This window comes from Protopterus annectens, chromosome 13.part0 (genome assembly GCF_019279795.1).
Source record: "Protopterus annectens isolate FY-2018-M chromosome 13.part0, PAN1.0, whole genome shotgun sequence".
NCBI lineage: Eukaryota > Metazoa > Chordata > Ceratodontiformes > Protopteridae > Protopterus > Protopterus annectens.
Genome location: NC_056747.1, coordinates 268,226,918 through 268,248,173, shown reverse-complemented (window position 1 = coordinate 268,248,173; position 21,256 = coordinate 268,226,918). Strand labels below are relative to the sequence as shown.

Sequence of the window (21,256 nt, the reverse complement as noted above, 5' to 3'; positions counted from 1 at the left end):
TTATGGTGTTTATTAAATGTGCTTTCTTCTTGTATGAAACCTGTATGTCTTCCAGAATGTAATTGTGCCTTTGATTTCTTTAATAATTTTGTCCCATTGTTCATCTGTATTCTGTAATTCCAAATGTTATTCCTAAAATATATATATGTATACTCTTCACATTATATTCCACACCTCCTATCATGCCTTCATACTCCAATCCATCGCATTTCTCTTTATTTATGCTTAAACCAATTTCCTTCAACCAGGTACTTAATCATTACAGCTGAGTACACCTCCAGGCATTTCTGCAGTTACCTCCTACTGCACCTCTAGGTGTAGATATTGCTTGTTCATATTTGCATTAGTAATTCCAAAACCACTCTACATACAAGGTATCAGAATATTTTATATTGATGGCAAATACAACTGTATTAATATTTGACCTCTATGGGCCTCTGTTATTTGGGATATACCTTTCTGAGGTACAGGCCAAAACCAGTGGGCTATGGCTTACTAAGTTTGCAGATGACTGCAAGTTGGGAGCTGTCATCAATTCCCCTAGTGACGTGGAGATCTCCAAGAGGGTCTCACCCAAATGACTGGTGCCAGAAACATGGCCTCAAGCTGAATACAAAAAAAATGCATCATCATCCCTTTTGGGGAGAGAGCTGTACCCACAAATTATGACATTAATAACAATGTTTTAAGTACGTAGTCAGTTGTGAGGGATTTGGGCACCCAGATTGACAGCAGCCTGACTTTTCACCACCCATGTTGCTTCCATTGTACAGAAAGCTTTCTACATTGCCCACCTCATAAGTAAGGGTATCTCATCCAGGGACAAGGAACTCATGACATCCCTGTATTCTTCCCTTATAAGGCCCATTATTGAGTACAACGCCCCATTCGGCAAGTACCTCGCAAAGCACATGCAGCAGCTGGAGAGACCACAGAGGTTCTTCACCAGGAGAATCCAGGGCCTCAAAAATCTACCATACACAGATAGGCTAAAAGCCCTATCCTTCTGTTCAGTTTCATACAGACTCCTCATATGTGACCTTTGTCTGGCATACAAGGTGATTTCGGACATTGCCTTGATGGGACTGCTGCAAATCCACAAGTCAAGCTCCACTCACGTAACCTGCACAAGTGGCCTCAACCTGGTCTGTGACATCAATAGGACTTGCTGGCAGGACAGATTTGTGCCCCAGGGACTCCCCCATCTATGGAGTAGACTCCCTCTCCACATCAAGCAGAGTACCTCTTTACCCCTTTTTAAGTGCAATCTGGATAACTGGATAGGAAATAGAAAATAGATCCATGGGATTCCACCCATGTCCCTGCTGGACAAAAGGGCATCAGGTGCTGATTTGTCTATGCATGGGCTAAACTCTTGGCTAGGTTTAGAAGGGCCTCGGGGCCAACAGCCTAGTAACTTCCTATGATCCTATGAATATTTGTTAGAACTGTAAGGTGATAACTCCATTTTTAAAGGTGCAAGCCACATCCCCCTTGTAATTAAAGGTGCACACTGCAAGGAGCTGTACTGGAGGGAATGCATTAATTGTCCATTCATTTTTTTCCATCCAGGCTTTATTTTTGATATTACTACAATGTCATCAGCCTAAGTATACATTATTGGCAACTGTATTTTATCCATCATTCTATATCCTCCTTTACTCAACATTTTATTAATCTCCATTACCACTGTGTTCATGATTATAACAAACATCATACTGCTTGCAGGACATCCTTGTTTTATACCACAATCTATTTTCAAATTATTCCTAATCCAACTGTTTACATTCAGTCTCACATAATTCTTTTCCTGTATTGATTTAATTACTTGTAATATTTTTTCACTTGCGTTATATGCTTGTAAAATATCCCATAATGCTTTATACTGAATATTATCATAGTCCTTAGTAACATCCCCATCATAATTTTTGTTTCCACTTTTTTATTAATAATATCAATTACTTCCCTTATTACTTATAATAGGTCTTGACTCCCCTTTCCTTTTCTCCCACACAAATTGTGATCAAGTGGTCTTTGTATTTTGCATTGTAGTCTTTTAGTTACTATTCTAATGAAATGTTATTGTCTGTGTTATTCAGTGTAAGTCATCTCCAGTTTTTTTTATTTCATCGTTATCTCCTTTCTTTAATATATATTTTATCACACTTGTACAAATTTCTTTATACTTAATTCCTTTTTCTAGCCACTCATTCATTATTATAAACACCATTTTTGCCAAGTATACATTTCTTTATACATACTATACTCAATTTCATCCAAACTTGTTGCTGAATTAACATTAATATCTTTCAAGATCTCATTCAACTCATTTATATTTATTTTTCTCTTGAAATATTCATTATTTTCCTTGTTTAAATTTTCCCATTGTAAATTTGTTCTATGTTGACTTCTTTTTTACTATATAAATGTAATATATATTCTTTCATTATTTCTTATATTTCTTCTTGTTTTTAACTTGTTTCCCTTCTTTAATTCTCTCATTATCTTTCCTTCTTTTACTATCTTACATAAGTATGGTGCTACTTCTTTTTTTCCTTGTAAACAGTATGTTTGCTTATATAATAATTTATTAACCTTATCCTGATATCTTCTATATAGTTCTTTTTAGTTTTCATAAAAATATTTTTTTCTTCTCATTAAATCTTTAAATATTTTTGGCTTAATATTTTGTATTCTATTTTTTCTTATTTTCTTTTCTTTTCTATGCAATCTAAAAATACTTTCTTGTATAAACTGAATCCACCAAATTGCCCAGTTTTCATAAAGGTCTCTCATACCAATATGTTGTTGCCATAATTCTTTAATTTCTTTTCTTTCTTCTGATTCTAATTCTTTTTTTATTTACTCTTTTTATACCTTTCCTGTTTTAATATACTCCTCATTTTCATGAATTCTTATCCAAATTGCCACATGATCAGAAAACCCAGTATATTGATTCATTTTTGTATATTTTTAGTCCTTCTGATATCAAAAATAATCAATTCCTGTCTTAATTTCATGTCTTTTATAATTCCAGTGTTTATTTTCCCATATTTTTAATTTTCCACTTTTCATAATTTCAGTAATCATTTTAACATCACAACTATTCTTTTTATTTCTGAAATTACAATTTAAATCCCCTGTCATTATTATATTCATGTTAACACAGACATAATTAGGTATACTTTTAAACATTGTTCTCTTTCTTTTTTGTTACGTATGCATATAAAGCTATTAGTCTGTATACATATTTTTCCATCTTTTATCCACTACTGTCATTTGGCCCAGTTCTACTATTGTAATATCTAATATTTTTATATCTTCTTGACATAATATAGATAAACATGAGCATATTTCTTTGCCTGTTTTCCAAATAAAGTACCATGCCAAAGTTTTTTCTGTTTGCACCCTTTCTTCTTCTGTTAATATTCTTGTCTTCTAATACCATTACTTGAGCATCTGCTGCAGCACACCATTGTAAAATATTAATTATTTTTATATTCCTCATACTGTTCATATTCAGAGCTAATATTTTCAGCTTTATGGAACAGTTATTAACATAATTTTCTTATCTCTTACTTTTATCTTTCTTATTTTCTTTAACCATTATATTTTTATTTTTTTCTTTTTCTTTCCCTATCTCTTTCCTATTAAATTTCTCTTGCCTTTGTTATCTGTTACTCTGACTCTTCCTCTACTTGTTTCTTCTCTCTCTTTCTTTTTCCTTCTCTTTGTCTTCCCCCCTTAAATTTAAATATCATGTCTATGTTTTTCTTGTTGTGTTGTGTGCACTTGTATAACATTTTTTCTCTTTTTCTTGTATAATTTCATCTTCATTTTCTTGTATTTCTGCCTCACATTCTATCTATGAATGTCCTACATTACCACATTTCTTATATTTCACTTTACATTTCTTTGGCATTATGGTCTGTCTGACCACATAAATCACATCTGTTTTGTCACACTCATTAATTAAATTATCATTTATTCCACAAAAATAACAAGTCTTTGGTTGTCCTCTGTACCTTACAAAACCTCTATTGCCATGCACATTAATAATACTAGGTATGTGTACTACATTGTCGTTTTCCATTTTCAAAATTATGCCACATTCCCAACTCCCAGTCCATAATCCTCTTTCATCATAGATTTTAGTAGTTACAAACACTTCTTTACATATTGTTAACAAATATTCACTCAATTGTTTTGGTTCCACTTCAGTTCTAAATTGAACCATTTTTTTTGTTTCCTGAAAAAGGTTTGCACCACATATTCTGACCATGGAAAGTCTGTTTTCTTTTTTTCATAGGTCCCCACAAAGTTTTCCATGACCTGACCAGTTTCAAAAAACAAGTCACAAAAAGTGTGTTTGTTAATTAAATTAAAAGCTCTTACCTCTTCAGATTTTACTCCCAAAGGCACAGTAATAGTGTCCCATACCTCATATCTGTTCAGGCCATTTTCTATTTTACTGCTGACCCAAACAACATTTTTTTTCTTTATTTCCATAGTCTCTGTCTTCTCCTTAGTTTCTTCTTCCACCATTTGAGCATAGGACTTTTTTTCTGGCTCTTTTTCCTTCTCTTTTTATCCCTCCTTTATCTTTTCCATAATGTCACTCCAGGTTATAGCAGCTCCACTTTCTGGCTTACTATGGTTAATTAGCTCTTCCAGATACTTATCCCACAACCCTCCCGACAGGAGGGTTGAAATAACACATTTTTCTTCCAATTCTGCCACTTCAGATAGATTCAGAAGCTATCTCCACCACTGCATTTAGTTCCATCTCCTTCCCGATCTCCTCACCATCAGCCAACAGCATTTTCTGTGCTTCCACATTGCCTGAAAACAATTCTGGTACTGATTCTACCATTTTTTCTCCACTTTCAACATATTTCACTTCCAAAATGCTTTGGCTCTCAGCAGCCATGTTTTCTTTTTCTCCCTGTTCCTTTGGGCCACCTCCACACCTGGAATGGGAACAGGAAGTCAGGATGTGTAACACAAACTCTTCCTACTACCAAGAGTAAGGGAAGTTTTAAGATGCCCTGATCAAATTTCCCCAGTTGTATAAATACCACCTCAGATCTCCCCTGAAAAGACACCTTGTCATTAAACCCCAACACAAATACATACAACCATAATAAATGTTATACATTTACAGTTTTCATCCCCTCTTGCCACAGACCTCCAAATACCCCTCCTACCAATTTGTCATCATCAATGTCCCACAACTATGGAGAAAGGGCAACAGCCAAAAGTGAAGGAAACCAGCCACTCTCCTTCTCCATGTCTCTGCAAACTCGTCAGCATGCAGTTACAACCCATTCTAAAAACTCATTAAAAGAACAATGCAGTAACATGGATTCTGTGGCAAATTGTAATCTAACAAAAAGAGACCCCATTGAAATGGGACTCAACAATTATAACACCACTGACACAGGATATCCCAAATGACCTTAGGGTTTCTTGCTATATTGTTAAACATCACTTATGACAGTATTCAAATCCTAGCAACAAAAGCAAGGGCAATCTAAATCTTAGCAAGTGGATTTGTGCACCTATTTTTTTAGCACTCTGCTCCTCAGAAATGTCCTATGTGTAAGAAAGTACACAACAGTGAAACAGAAGAACAGAATAACTTCTAAAGTCAAAGAAAAGGTACAATTCTATGACTTCCCATATACAAAGTTTTATGTGGTGTGTGTAATTAAAATAGTGTGAGCTATGTGTTTAGCATTTTGATGGTTTGGGCGCATGACATTACAATTATGTCTCATCCTGTCTCTCCAAGTGCACCTGTAAACATCAAATCTCATCACTTGAGGGTCTAATTACTTTTAAAGGAGGTAGAACAGGTAATTTTGCGTATATCAGAAGGCACTGTGTGCCAGGCCAGTGAGGTTTATCAGTGGACTTTTTATCATCTGAGCTAAAAGACGTAAAGTATTTGATAGAAGAGCTCTGTTTCTAACAGCAAGACTTGGCTGAGAAGGCACTATTTAGACAGAGAGGAGAGAGGGGGTGGCAGCCTGTTCCTGTAAAATGTGATTTATTGAGAATGGCAGTGCACCATGCTGGTTAACCCAATCATAAAACTTTCCAAAATGGATTATGTTTGTTTTTGATAGTTCTGTTTGAAATGGCAATACTTTTTGGAACAGAGGCTGCAAATAGAACCCTCCTCATGATGTGACATAAAGTAAGAAGATGGTAGAGTTTATGCTTAGGATGGCAAAATTATTATTGATGGGGCAATTAATGTGCCACATGTTAACTGGAACACCTTTGATTGTAGCTTGATGTCCTGCAAGATGTGGGCCTCAGAGAACTTGAAACTTGCAAGAGCAATTTTGGACTTAGTTTTCACAAATGCAGAGGAAGAAAGGATCTCAGATCTGGTAGTGGGGAGTTTGGGAGTAAGTGATCCCCAAACAGTATGGTTCACTATTGAATTAACTACGCTGTCATACCAAACAAAAAAAAAAATTAATGAGAGCAGACTTTAAGAAAATGCCAGATATTAACAAAATGGTACAGTGCTTCAGGAAATTTCTAACAAATATAAATTGAGGTCTTGTACATCATGGTTGCAGTCAAATGTATAACACCTTGCAAGCTTTCAGGTACAAATATTTTTTAATGAGTCTGCATTTTGCCCTAGTCAAGGGAAGTAAGTATGCAATATTTAGGCACATAAATGAAATAAAAGGCATAAAGTAGCTGCATTCAAATAAAAATATGCTTTAAATGCTTCAAGCATAAGACTTTTAGAATGTGATGCATCTTTCATTTTGTACAAAGTGAAACATTTTTGCTGTCCTCTGATGTAGAAGAAGAATAAAGGGGTTGCATAAAAGCTATCATGACCAAAGTTGTAACCCTTTAAGGGAAACAAATATGTATATATGCAAATCAGAAAAGGAAAGAAAAGCTACCTTGGCTCTTGGAGATGAAAGTATTCAGGATAATGGCAAAAGGTGTAGCATTTAAGAACTAGAAAGTATAGTATCAGTTGAGGGAGAAGAAAAAGGGAAGGAAGAAAAATGGATTTGTGTCAAAACAGTGAACAATATAAAAATAAATTCCAAAATATCGACATATACTGCAGAAAGACACTATAAACAAAAACAATAAAAATGACCAAAACTACAAAACAAATGTTTTTTGCAGTGGTACAAGCTCCATTGCACCCCATTATGTGGGAAGGGGCTTCACCATCCATAAACCCTTATTTAAACTTATCAATTCATGACTGTACAACTGTAAAAAAAGGGCAAATATTCCGTGAGGCTGGAACTCACATTCTGGACAACACAATTCACTTTTCAGTGTTGAGGAGTGTGGAAAATAGATAAAGCCAAACAACTATTAAGATGTGCAACTCTTCGAATAAGAAAAACACCTATATTGTATTAAACATCATAGAGAATCTGAACAAGAAGGTTCAGAGTCATTTAAAAATCTAGTTATGATTGTTTTTTGGAAAAAATTACTTCATGTTTCATATATTGGTGTCAGAGTCCGTCGTATTTACTTTTGAGTAAATCACATGCTCCAAGAAAAATAAAGGTCCAAACTGAGATAGGCATAGACAGCTCAGTGAAAAAAGGAAATACACATTTTACAGCTATATAACATTACAAAAAAGACAAAAGAACAGAATGTGAAGCTTAGGAATATAGATGGTTTAAGAGGATAAAAGGATGCTGAAAAATCAGAGCTACTAAAATTCATACTTTTTTGTATTTACAAGGAAGAAGGGAAATGTATTTATATTTTCTCAGTTGATGCAGCTAAGAAAATGGATACAACCCAAAGCCCTTTCACAGAGGAAATGGGTGTAAAGAAACTTTAAAAGTATAATGTAGGCAAAGCAACACAGTGTGATGTTATTAACCCTCGAATTTGTAAATACCTCTGATTAATCCACTACTAAGTTGCATGTATGCTGTAATATTGCAGACCACTCATACTTCTCAACTTAGTGCAAGAAATCTTCATAGAGCCATTAATAAAAGTGGGACAAAGTCCCCAAAATGGGGACAATTTTAATTATTGCTGTTAGAAACTTAGAAAGTTAACAGAATAGCAGATTTTGCATTAACATGAATTTTCTGAATGGTATAGAGTCTGAAACTCAAATGCATGTCATTATTTTCTAAATTCAGTCTTTAATGATATGTCACTAGTTTGCCAGAAAAATCATAATTTTATGAAAAACAGACCAAAACTGTGCGGCAAAAATCTGTACAGTTGAGAGGTATGACTACTTCACAAAAAACTTTTTCTAAGCTTTATTTGTTGGGGCAAGCCCCCAAATCCCTCCACATCATCATTACTAACAATGTCAATGTTCATAGTGCTGCATCTTGGGGAAAGGATTGCAGCAGTCTTAAAAAAAGTGGGTGTTGTTTAGCCATAGACAGTAGTCTTTATTTAGTTTAACAGGTACACTGATCACAATAGACCATTTACTGATACAGCCCAGGTGAAGACATTCACAAAAATAAATAAGTAAACAACATAAATAAATAAAACAAATTCACAGATATGGAATGATTATAGAAGGTAGAAAATCCTGTAGACAATTGAAACAATATGCAAATATTATTAACAGAATAGAAAAACAAGTATGCATTAATTCTAGTAGTAAATATGAAAGGGAAACAGCAGGTGAGAACAGAGTGTAGAAGTAGACATGGTTTAGGTGAGGTTTAAGTGAGGTCAGAATTAGGTGATGTGCCCAGTCGAAAAGGACTTGCTGTCAGATTTTTGATGGAGGTGTCTTTTGATTTGTGCTCTAAAAGCAATGAAACAGGCAACCTCTTGTAGGTGGGGGAGGAGGAATAGCCAGAGTTTGGGTCATAGCAGAGTTTGGGTGTGAGAATGGAGTTGGAATGGTCAGTACAGTTCAGTTTGGTTTGAGGTGTCTGGAGTGTGTGGCTTAACTGGGAGAGGTTGTGGAGATTGTAGGGGGTAGTTTTATTATGGAGTTTGACTGCAAGAGGTAAAGAAGAGACCCTAGGAGTTGCTGAAGATTGGTAGTAATGTGGCTTTGGAGAGGGTTGGTTCAGTAGTGCTCCTTAGGGAGGCTGGAAATGAATAGGTAGGTTTTGTTTTCAATGGCCTGTGTAGTGGATGAGTTTTTTTTTCAGATGCACTGGCTATGATGGAAAGCCTGTATTCAAGCTGAGCAAGAAGGAATCCATTGCCTATTGCAGGTCTAGGTGGTCTGGAGGGAAAAGGAGATATTGTCCAGTAACAGAATAAAAGATCACTGATCTTTTTACTGGTGTTTTTAGTGTGGAAGTTAAATGACTGGTTTAACCATAAACCAAAAAGATGTGGTTGTTTCTATTGAGGAACCATTGAGATCTGTGATGTTGTGATTTTTAGTATTGTTCCAGATTTTGTGAGGTTACAAATGTTATGCTTTTTTGTTTTAGAGGAGTTTGGGACTAGCTTACGGTTGTTTAGCCAAGAACTGAGGGAGTAGAGGTCATATTGAAACTGGTTTTGAGATTAAAGGATAACCATGTCATCTGCATTAATAGTGATATGAAGGTTAGGGACATCAGAGGGTAGTTTGTTAATAAAGATTGAAAGCAAGAGTTGGGCAAGTATGGGGTGCTAGATAGGGATGACCCTATTATGACTCTGAAATCAGTATTTCTTAAATGTTGCAACTAGGTGATAGTGCTGGGCTGAACCCCATTCTGTTGGAGATAGTGAAGGGGCAGGAGGGGCTCAATACGATCACAGCTTTGTTAAGGTCAATGAAGAGAGCTTCTGAAAATTTCTGTCTTCAATAGTCTTCATAAGAGTGGTCCATAAATAAACTCATGTCCCCTTAATCTGGTCAACAAATAATGGGAGAAAGGTAAGGCTCTTAAACACAATCAGAGGGCAGCTGTAATTCTCCTTCATATTAGTGGAAGTAAGACAGAAACTGAAAACTCTCAGTTGCTCAGTTTTTAAAATGGGTTCAGAGGTGAATACTAGGGTAATGGCCTGGAGGGCTATTTTAAGCCTAGCCAGTAACCTGAAGTCAGAATAAAACCTTGTACCTTGTGTCTGTGAGATGAAGACCTCATCCATTATGCCAGACCTATAATCCTTAATAACCAGAGATTAGAATCAAAGCCTGTATCTTGTGTCTGTAAGGTAAAGACCTTAACCATTATGCCAACCCAGTTTGATATCATGGATAGGCTAAATAGAAGTTATGAAATCCCTGCTGAAGGAGAGAATTTTGACATATTTAGAAAAAGATAGAGCAGTGGACCCAATACTTCATGGCTTCAAATCAAGAAGATTGTGCTAGACAATTGCTTATTAGCCTGGTTAATCAATCAAAGAAATCTTTTTAACTCAGTCCTGTCAGACAATATTGCTTTACATCAAGAATGCCATGCTAGACAAATTTTGTAGGAGTGATAATAGAGTTCTTTGACTGGTTGAACAGGGTGGTAAACCAGAAGAGGGCTGTAGATATGGCCTACCAGATTTCAGGAATGCATTGGACAGAGTATTGCATGAGCTATTAACAAACAAATGATGCAGCTTTAGAATGGGTTGTAAAGTGGGACTATGGGTAAAAAACTAGTTAGACGCCACTTTATAGTCATAGTACTTATAATCCATTCAAATGGGGGATATCAAAAACCTCTTAAGATTCCAAGGGAGTGCCCTCATTCAAGAAAGATAATTTAGAACAATAATACACAATTTGATAGAGAATAGGCAAGAGGAGCTGGAATTTTCTGGAGAAAACTGCCAAAGGAACTCAATATAAAAAGATAATAGACTGGGAAGATGCCAAAAAGACATTTGGACTACAGGCTAGAGACTGCCTTCCCTATCAGGGATTGATAACTGAGTAGAGGCAAGGATAAAGTGATATGGAGCCTTAATAGAATCACCTAATGATGTAGACATTCTACAAAAGGGCCTCACAGAGACAGATGCTTGGTGTCAAAGTCATGGCCTCAAGCTCAATGCCAAGAAGTGCATTGTCATCCCATTTGGGAAAAACTCTATATCCATGAACTACCACATAGGTGGTAGCTCACTAAACACTGAAAGTATGATAAGAGACCTCAGGACACAGGTGGATAGTAGTCGCTCCTTTGATAACCACATCGCCACAGTAGTCAGGAAATCCTTCTACGTGGCACACTTCATCACAAAAGGGTTCTCCTCTAGAAAAAAGGAGGTCATTGTTCCTCTCTACTCATCCCTCATCAGACCGATTATAGAGTACAATGCCCTGTTTGGCATGTATCTCACAAGACAATTGTAAAGGCCACAGAAATTCCTCACTAAGAGGATTACTGGCCTCAAACAGATGACATGCAGACCGTCTCAAAAAACTGCAGCTCTACTCCATCACATATCGCCTTCTCAGAGGCGATCTCTGCTTAACATACAAAGCTGTGTCAAACCCAGAGCTGTTGGACATGCTACACTTAAAGAAATCCCAATCTCTCCGAACCACACAGTCCAGGGACCTAAACCATGTCACCACAATAAACAGAACATGCTGGAGGGATAGATTCCTGTCCCAGAGACTTCCCATCCTCTGGAACAAACTACCCATTCATGTCAAGCAAAGTTCTTCATTGGCCCTCTTTAAAAAAAACCTTGACGACTGGATGGGAAATAGAAAATTCACCCTGGGGATCACTTCTGTGGCACTGCTTGACAGGGGCACAGTAAAATAATTTTCTTGGGTGGCGAAAGCCAGGGAACCTTTTTGGCTAATCTTATGTAGGCCCCAGGGCTGATAGCCTAGTACCTACCTAAGAACCTAAGTGAAAGACCTGTTCTTGTAGAGTTTTTGATTGAACCTAGAACATAAGCTGCTGTTACAGGGATAATTAGTTGGACATTTGAAATGCTGCAAGATAACTATAGGAATCAGTCCGAGGAGGTTAGAAAAAGTTGGGAAGAGAGAGATTGGATGAGTAACTCACAAAGTAATAATAGGGAGGACATATGTGTGGCTCTCAAATATACAACAAAGTCGAGAAGGTTTAAGATTCTTGTTTGGAAGTGTTTGCACAGGTATTTTTATGTTCCATGTAGACTGCAAAGAATTTTTCTTCAGGTAGATGACAAATGTTAGAGGTGTGATGGAGAAGAAAGAAGTAACTGGAAACATATGTTTGGAAGTGTAATGAGTTGGCAGACTTTAAAAATTTCCCATAGAGTCGTCTGTCAGAAATATTGGGTGAGCAAGTAGGTGTAACTAACAAAATTATTTTTTGAGCTGGGATACAGGATCTGATTTGCCTAGACATATAAGGCATTGTTAAGTTCTGGTGGCTGCCAAAAAAGAAATTACTAGAAAACAGAAATAAAAATTCTAAAACCAATTGTATTTGAAGTATTAAATATTGTAACAGAGATAAAAGTACTGAAAGTGGGATCTTTAGAAAAGGGTAGGAGCAAATTACTTAGAAAAAATGGAAATTGTGTAGACACTCATACCTCTCAACCTCTAAGAGCAAGAAATCTGGACAAAGCCACAAATAACAGGTACAAAGGCCCAAAATAGAGACACTTTTTACATATTGCTAGTACAAGCTTAGAAAGTTGATAGAAAAACAGGTTTTGCATTAGCATGAATTTTCTGAAGGATATGAAGTCTGAAACTCAAATGTCTGCCATTATTTTCTGACTTCAGTCCTCAGTGATATGCTAATGATTTGCCAGAAAACCACAGACTTTAGGAGAAACGGACCTAAAATATGTGGCAAAAATCTGGACAGTCTGTGAAAATATGGACAGTTGAGATCTATGGTCGACAGTCCATGCAGAATAATATTTTGGAGGAGGAGTGAGGTTTAAGGGAAGGCAGACATTTATCAGTTTATGTAATGCTGAATTGATGATAAATAGACAAAGAAATATATGTAATGTATAACATTTTCAACTGGGAAAATGCTGTTTTATTTTACATAAATGTATGTTTGCCTGTGTCTTACATGATAATTCAGTAAAGGTGTTAAAAGTAAAAAAAAAAAAAAAAGAATACAGAATTTGAAGACAGAAGGTGGTTATATAAAAGGACTACTATGACATACTTTCCATGGTAGAGATATTCGATACAAGTGTAACAACATTTTTGAAATGGTAGAAATGTTAAAAACACTGAGGGAGTTCAAGAATACAAGGGACAGGCAAAAGGCAATTCTTATATTTTGTGGAAGAAAAAAAAAGTTGGCTGATACAATCCTGTATGTTCAGAAAGTCTTTATTTACCATCAGAATAATTGTATCTGTGATAGCAACATTGTTAGTGTAGTTAGGACTCACCTTGTTATTGGCTGCCTAGACTTTGAAAGAAGCATAGCGTAACTGTATTACAGTTCCAGCTTGGAGCAGATTTGGGAACTCTCAATGTTCGCAGTTGTTTTCTGATCCAGCCACATGTGCAGTTTTTGGGTACCAGCTTATTTTTGTTCCTTTAGTAGCAACGTGATGGAATGATTAAGACTGGATCTGTGCTTTCACTCCAAATAGTATTACCTTGGTCTCTTACAGGGCTTAGTCTACATTAAGTTTCCTTCCCATTATGTAATTACACAGTTTAACTAACAACAAGCTAGAATTTATCATGTTGTCTTACACAGTGTGTTATTTTCTGATATAAGTTAGTGTAATATGTTCTCTGTGACTGTGTGTTAAAGTACCTTAAAGCTTTAGCTCTGATTTTATGTAGTTTACCAAAACAGGCATACCCACTGTGAGTAGGGCATAGCTTTGTACTGAGATGCTGTGGTGTTCTGCACCAACCTTACCTCTTGTCAGGTATAGTTATAAAAAATATTTAGAGATTTAAGCAGAGAAAGACAATGATACATATTATAGGAATATAGAAATATATTCTGACAACAGGTAAGACTGCTTAGTCAGTCCAGTCAGCTCAGTTTTAACCACTGAATAAACGATAGAGTCTAGTTAACAAACATCCTGTTTCCTCTTAGCTTCTAGTAGAACAGCTTAAAACAAACTGAAAATCTGTACCTTCACATTTGTTCACTCTAGCGTGCATTGTTGCTTTAAGGTATTTGGTAATTATCATTGTGTCTGCACCTGCTAGTGGCTCATTGTTTACCTTTCAAATTGCAAATTAATCATGGCATGTCATTCTGTGTCTAACAGCTGTGTACATGGAGAAAAATGTTTTGATTTACCATTAAAAAAGAGAATGATGAGCTTGAGAAACTATGAGTTTCCTTGTCTCAAGCTCATAGTATTGAGAATCTAGTGGTCGTTCACATATTATGTCAGTGTTCAGAACACTGCAACTACGTGGAAAGCTGAGAGAACATGTGCAGCATTCTCATCCTGTGAAAACTGTGCCATGTGAGACACAGTGCTCAGAGGAACTACAATGTTTTCATGAGCAGCTGCTTGTTGTAGTCTCCATTGAAGAATTGCTTCCCACACCATTGCTGATGACATTTACTTGGTCATCCTGTTTTGTGGAACAGTAGTACACTGTGAAGAAACACTTGAATGACTATCACATAAACTTTTGTTTTTCTTATGGTGTGGGCCACAGTGATGCTAATGGACTTGAGTTCACATACCTGTGAGTGTCTGTTCATTCTAATCACTCTGCATACAGTGAAATTATAGCTGAGGTGCACATTCCTTTTTCATACAAATCTGTGGACGTACCATGTAAATTATTGCTTGTATGACAACTTCTGCTCGGTTTCTTCTTCACTGTTTATTTTTTTTTCTTCAGAAAATCCAAAGAATTTGGGCAGCATGCACAATGACATAAATGCATACTTTAAAGATTTTTTTTATCACATTAGTAACATTTTCTTTTTATTTTCATTATCTTACTTTAAGAGCAGAGCGTTTGCTTTTTTCCCCAAAGAGCCAATAAAATGAAGGACAGCTCTTTGTTTGCCCCAGAGACAGTTTAAATGTTAACTTACTTGACGATGACCCATGTTAGAATAACAAGATGATATCATTTGGGCTTGAAAAGTTTAGATGGATTTCAGTAACTTTTAGATCAGCATATTTTATTTTGTGTGTGTGTGTGTGTGTGTTTTCTCTGAACACTTCATTTGGACTGCTGTTACACAAGATTCAAGTGGAACTTAAAACTTAGCATAGCTGTGTCTTCATGCATTGCTAACTAAGCAAACCCTTGTTAGCTTCCTTTTTTGTTACATATTTTGAATGAATTCACTACAGTTTAAAGATGCCCCCTTTATGTAACTGACATGTCACATGGTGTCTCATAACAATCAGCTTGCAGCCTTCAAGCATACCTCTCAACTGCCCACATTTTTGCAGAATGTCCAGATTTTTGCTCATATTTTTGGTCTGTCATAAAATGTGTTGATTTGTGACTAATTGAAGCTTGATGTCACTAAATAATGACAAACATTTGAGATTCAGTCTTCATATCATTCTGAAAATACATGCTAATGCAAAACCTATCAATCTAGCAACTTTTGATATTTATAACACCAATAATTAAAATGTGTCCCTATTTTTGGGCCTTTGTCCCACATTGTTTGTCTTCATCCAGATTTCTTGCACTAAGTAATCGAAAAGTATGCGCTTAAGGGTTGTATATAGTTGTTGGTTCAAGCATACTTTATGCCTCATCAGTTACCTAGATTAAACATGTTTGCTGCCCAACAAAACCCGTTCTCATCCTGTGTATGTTAGCTTACAGGAAACCAAAGCAAGCACTGCTGATCCAAGAGATAAGATAATATGCAATAGCAGGACAAGAAACCTAAAAAGAAACACAGTTGACTATTCTGTCCAATGTTCTACACATATTGTCCTGTTCTGTCATGGTGCTGATATATATAATGCAAGCAGGGTTCCATCCTGCCCTGTCAAACCAGGAAAGTACATGCTGGCATACAGTAATCCACCCCAAGATTGGCTAGACTAATGTTTGGTGCCATTTTCCTTGCTATGAAACAGACAGTTGCTGGCAAGTTGGCGTAAGCCCAGTTGGACAGACTACCATATGCCACTGTCGTTCTCTGGGATGTGGGTCATGTATAGCGGACAAGCTCCAAAGTCCAGATTTACTGCATGACAGACAGAGGCATGTCCTGCTCATAGCAATAAAAAAATACCCTAATTTACCAGAAAATATGTCTGCGTAATATTGTTCTAGAGATGATCATAACCATTTTCCAGTCTCTGACATCTTCCAGGAAGTCTTGTCTTCAAGATATTGAGCTAGGACCCATAGCTCCCAACCAGTCAGGGAAAAATCCAGAAATATTTAGGGACACTTTTAAAATATTAGTGTTGTTAATCTGAGTTAATATTCATTTTATGAAGTAAAAATATCTGTAACTAAAATTATTATCATGATTTATTAAGTGTAGTTTACCACATTTTCTCCAAAAGTCAACAGTTTTAGGAGGGATTAAGAGGGACAAAGATAAAATCTAAGTCAAAGTCAAGGATGTCCCTGAAACTGAGGAACATTTGCAAGGTATGCATGAACCTTTTTCTTCCTGGTCAGTGCTACCCCGTTTGCTTATAGTAATGACTGCCAGGATTCTTCCTAACTCGTCATTGTTCCATTCTTCGCTGGCCAAAATTAGGAAGTTGGACTGACCTGTCATTCAAACTTATAGCCAGGGGAAACTGTCCTTGAAAGTCTTGATTTGTGAAGTGAAAAAAATGTTTGGGTTAAAATAAGTAATTACATGGTTTCTACCCCAGCTATCATCCTGTCACTTGGAATGCTCATAAATTATCCTGGAGCATACCAGGATAGTACGAGTCACACATATGCACAAAGCACTATGTATAGTATTGCACTGTGCCTTCTGATTCCTGCAGTTCTGTTACCCTCACTGCATTCACACTCAAAGTTGGAGAAGTTGTATTGTGTGTGGGGGTGGCACATAATCCCATTAACACAGTGGAGAAAAACTTCCTTATGGCTCAACTGTCCAAGTCCAATTCCTCCACTGCAGACATCAGTAACACAGACCTGCTTAGACAGGGAAAAGAAAGGTATGTCTTGTCTTTTGTTTCTACCATGTATATCCCAAGAGCTCTAAACCAAACTTTTCATGAGGAGGAATGCAGGTCGCACTCCAAACATTTGCGTTTGTTCCATAACTTTGTGGTTTTCACAGAGGCTATTAAGAAAGCCAAAGACAAATTCAAGTCAAAAGGAGAACACTGATCTGTTTTTCCATCTAGTGTACTGTAGAAGGGGCATTAATGTGATACAAGTGAGGATTCCACATGTAACACCTGGATTTCATTTAGAACAAACAGTATCATGTGATGTATTTGGTGGTACCTTTTGATGGCAGTTTGCTTAACTTTTATGCTATCACTTTTTGCAAAATAGCTGTTTGTCAACTCACTGGTGCAATTACAGGGTATCCAGCTCTGCTGTCATTGAACCAAGATCAGCTAACAACTCAGGAGATAGAGTGATGGTTGGGGGCTGTCCTCATGGTGAGGTTGTAGTGAAGTCTGGAGAGGAAAGTTTGATGGCTAAGCATATACCCCCCCCCCCCCTGCTGGAGTCTGGAGAGTAAAGTTTCTTGACTAGGCATATTTAGTGGTCACATGGGTGCATGTTGTTAAAGCAGACTCACCCCTGTTGGGACTAGGGCAACTCTTCATGCAAGTTTGTTTCCCCTGCATTTAGAAAAAAACTCCTTTCACTGTCCACAGTATAATATCCTATTCCTCACCGAAGGGGTGACAGACAAAACAGTGCTGATGAGACATGCTCCTTGTAGAAAGAGAACCCATGTGTTATGGTCATGGAAGGATTCCCTTGATCCGTAGAGAAGGAATGAATAGATCATTTGGAGAAGCTCAAGAATGCAATGGTGAAAGTAAGGGCCAAACACAAATTAAAGGTCATGCTGCTAAACGCTAGGAGTCTAAACATGAAACTGTACTCATTGCAAGCATTCTTAACCCTGGAACATGCTGACATCTGTGCAGTCACAGAAACCTGGTTCAAAGCTGTGGAGAGTACCCCAGCCTTACCTGGTTACTCATCATGTCATACATTCAGACCCCAAACCATGGGCAGTAAAGCCAAAGGAGGTGGAGTTTCAGTATATATTAATTAAAGACATACACATCTCCAGGCTGGTCAAACAGTATGATGCACAGGAGACACTCCGGGTGCAGTTAACCATTGACAGGACCCCTATTCAAATCATAGCTAGCTACCAGCCCCCAAATCTGACTCAAGGTGCCCAATCCACTTATCTGGACCTGTTCAAATCTATAAAGATTCAACCCTTTACCCTGATCCTGGGTGACTTTAACTATCCAAACATAGACTGGAAGAATTATTCATACCAGAACACAAATGTCTAGAGATTCCTCGATTTTGTCAATGCAAATGCCTTGGAACAGCCAGACGATACCCCTACAGGAGGTGATAATATCTTGGACTTGGTATTAACCAACATAAGTAACCACTGCAGCATTCTTATGATATCGTCCTCCCTGGTAAGAAACTACCATAAAGCAGTCACTTTCGAAGTCACCATCTCCTCCAACCCCCCTCTAGCTAGGGTCAAACATAAAAACTTCTCCAAAGCTGATTACAGCCTCCTGAGGGATGGTATATACAGCTTCACAGCCCCCTCCCCCTCTGTAGGAACTGGCACCAATATCCAAAACTACACCAAAGCACTATCCGAGGATTTATATAGATGCATGGAATCAGGAATACCTGACAGTTCTAAATCATCCTCTGCAAGGAAGCTTAAACCTGTCTGGTGGACATCTGCAATAAATAAACTCTGTAACAAAAGGAAAAAAAATGCTGTCCAAGACCAAGGAGGAGTAGGTGCCCAATTGGAAGCAATGTCTCCTTAACCTGAACAAGCAAATAAGAGCACTAGTGAAATCCTCCAAAACAAACTTCAAGTCGAAATTGAACACATCTACTAGAGACAATCATAAGGCCTTCGTCACATATGTCCTCAACGTCAAAGGAAGCACTCAGATCTGTTCAGAACTGGTAGTCAAGGACACCACATATACAAATGCCGTAGAAATAGCAAACTTACTGGCTGACAGATTCAGTGAAAACTTCACCCCTTTGCCCCCCCCCCCCATCAGAAAATCAGGACATCCCTAGCACCTGCCCCCTTCCCCTTATATCTAGGGAACAATTCATCACTGCTCTCTCAAAGGGAAAAAAATATAGCCTCCATGGGAACCTGATAACATCACAGGCTGCATCCTGTGTGAACTCAGGCAGTAACTTGCAGCACCATTAGGCACCCTATTCATCCAAAGCCTGAGTATTGGCTTCATCCCTTTGCACAAAGATAGAGTGTCCACCAATCATGGATGTTATAGACCCATCAGCCTAACTAGCTTGATCTGCAAGGCCATGGAATGGATTGTCATGGACCTCCTTAACAAGGACATTGGCATCCTCCAAACACTTGATCCCACACAGTTTGGCTTCATCAAGGGAAGGTCATGTCTATTAAATCTGGTCGACTTCTTTGAGACAGTCACCAAAGCCAAGGACGAGGGAAAGACAGTGCACACTGCCTACCTTGACCTGCCCAAAGTCTTTGACACTGTTTCACACTCAGGCATAATAGATAAACTTTCTCAACTAGGCATCAATCTGTATGTTGCCAGATGGGTAGCAAATTGGCTCACTGATGGCCAAGCAGTAGACCCGTAACAAGTGGCATACCCCAGGGTTCCATCTTGGGGCCTTTGTTATTTGGGATATACTTTTCTGAGGTGCAGGCCAAAACCAGTGAGATATGGCAGACCGAGTTTGCAGATGACTGCAAGTTGGGTGCTGTCATCAATTCCCCTAGTGATGTGGATATCCTCCAAGAGGGTCTCACTCAGAGAAATCACTGCTGCCAGAAACATGGCATCAAGCTGAATACCAAAAAATGCATCATCATCCCCTTTGGGGAGAGTGACATCTCCATAAATTATCACATTAATAACAATGTCCTAAGCATGCAATCAGTTGTGAGGGATTTGAGCACCCAGGTTGATCTCAACCCGACTTTTGACCACCATTTTGCTTCCATTGTATGGAAACCCTTCTACATGGCTCACCTCATAAGTAAGGATATCTCATCCAGGGGCAAAGAGGTCATAACATCCCTGTATTCTACCCTTATAAGGCCCATTATTGAGTACAATATCCCTTTCGGCATGTACCTTGCAAAGCACATGCAGCAGCTGGAGAGACCACAGAGGTTCTTCACAAGGAGAATTCAAGGCATCAAATGTCTACCATACACAGAAAGGCTAAAAGCCCTATCCCTCTACTCAGTTTCATACAGACTCCTCAGCGGTGACCTCTGTGTGGCATACAAGGCGATCACAGACCCCGCCTTGGTAGGACTGCTGCATATCCACAAGTCAACCTGGTCTGTGACATCAATACGACTTATTGGTGGGACAGATTTGTGTCCCAGAGACTCTCCCATTTGTGGAATAGACTTCCTCTCCACGTCAAGCAGAGTACCTCTTTACCCCTTTTTAAGCACAACCTGGATAACTGGATGGCAAACAGAAAATACACCCCTTGGATTCCACCCGTGTCCCCGCTGGACAGGGGCATTGGGTGCTGACTTGTCTAAACATGGGCTAAACTCTTGGCTAGGCTTTTAAGTGCCTCAGGGCCAATAGCCCAGTAACTTCCTATGATGCTATGAAAGTAAATAAAAAACTGTAAACTGGCCCCCAATTTGTTAAAACTAGAAAGTGTGCTAGGAGGGCTGAAGTTTTAGTAATGGCCAATGTCATTTTCTTGGGATTTAGAAGATCTCATGTGTGTTTTTGTGTATAATGGAGGAAGAGTAACTGTGGTGGTTGTTTATGCATTTAAATGGCACATGAGAACTGCGACTGCTACTCAGCCTTTGTACAACAACAGTTTACAAGCCATTTGTAAGGTTCTAAATTGTTTTTAATTCCCCAGTCCCTGAGTTGGTGGTATTTTTCAGGTCACTTGCAGCACAGCTAAATGCCCTGCAACTGCCGACCAAGTAAAGCAAAGTGCCATTAAGAGAAAACAAAACACATGCTACATCAGACAAACTGGCAATTCTGAATGAAATGTCCATGTTAGCAATGAAATGGAATGCTCAGTAGTTGTTTCAAGGTGAAGTCCTTCTAGAGTATACAGTATAAACAAATTAATTAGTATACCATAAACAAATTAACTAGTATTACAGTATAAACGAGTTAATTAATATCC

At 37.8% G+C, this 21,256-nt stretch overlaps 1 protein-coding gene across 2 annotated transcripts in view; it reads left to right on the top strand.

Annotated features, from left to right (window-relative positions):
• The window catches only part of LOC122787231 (cAMP-specific 3',5'-cyclic phosphodiesterase 4D-like), a 1,697,022-nt gene that overhangs the window by 877,628 nt on the left and 798,138 nt on the right, over nucleotides 1-21,256 (top strand). The window lies entirely within an intron of this gene.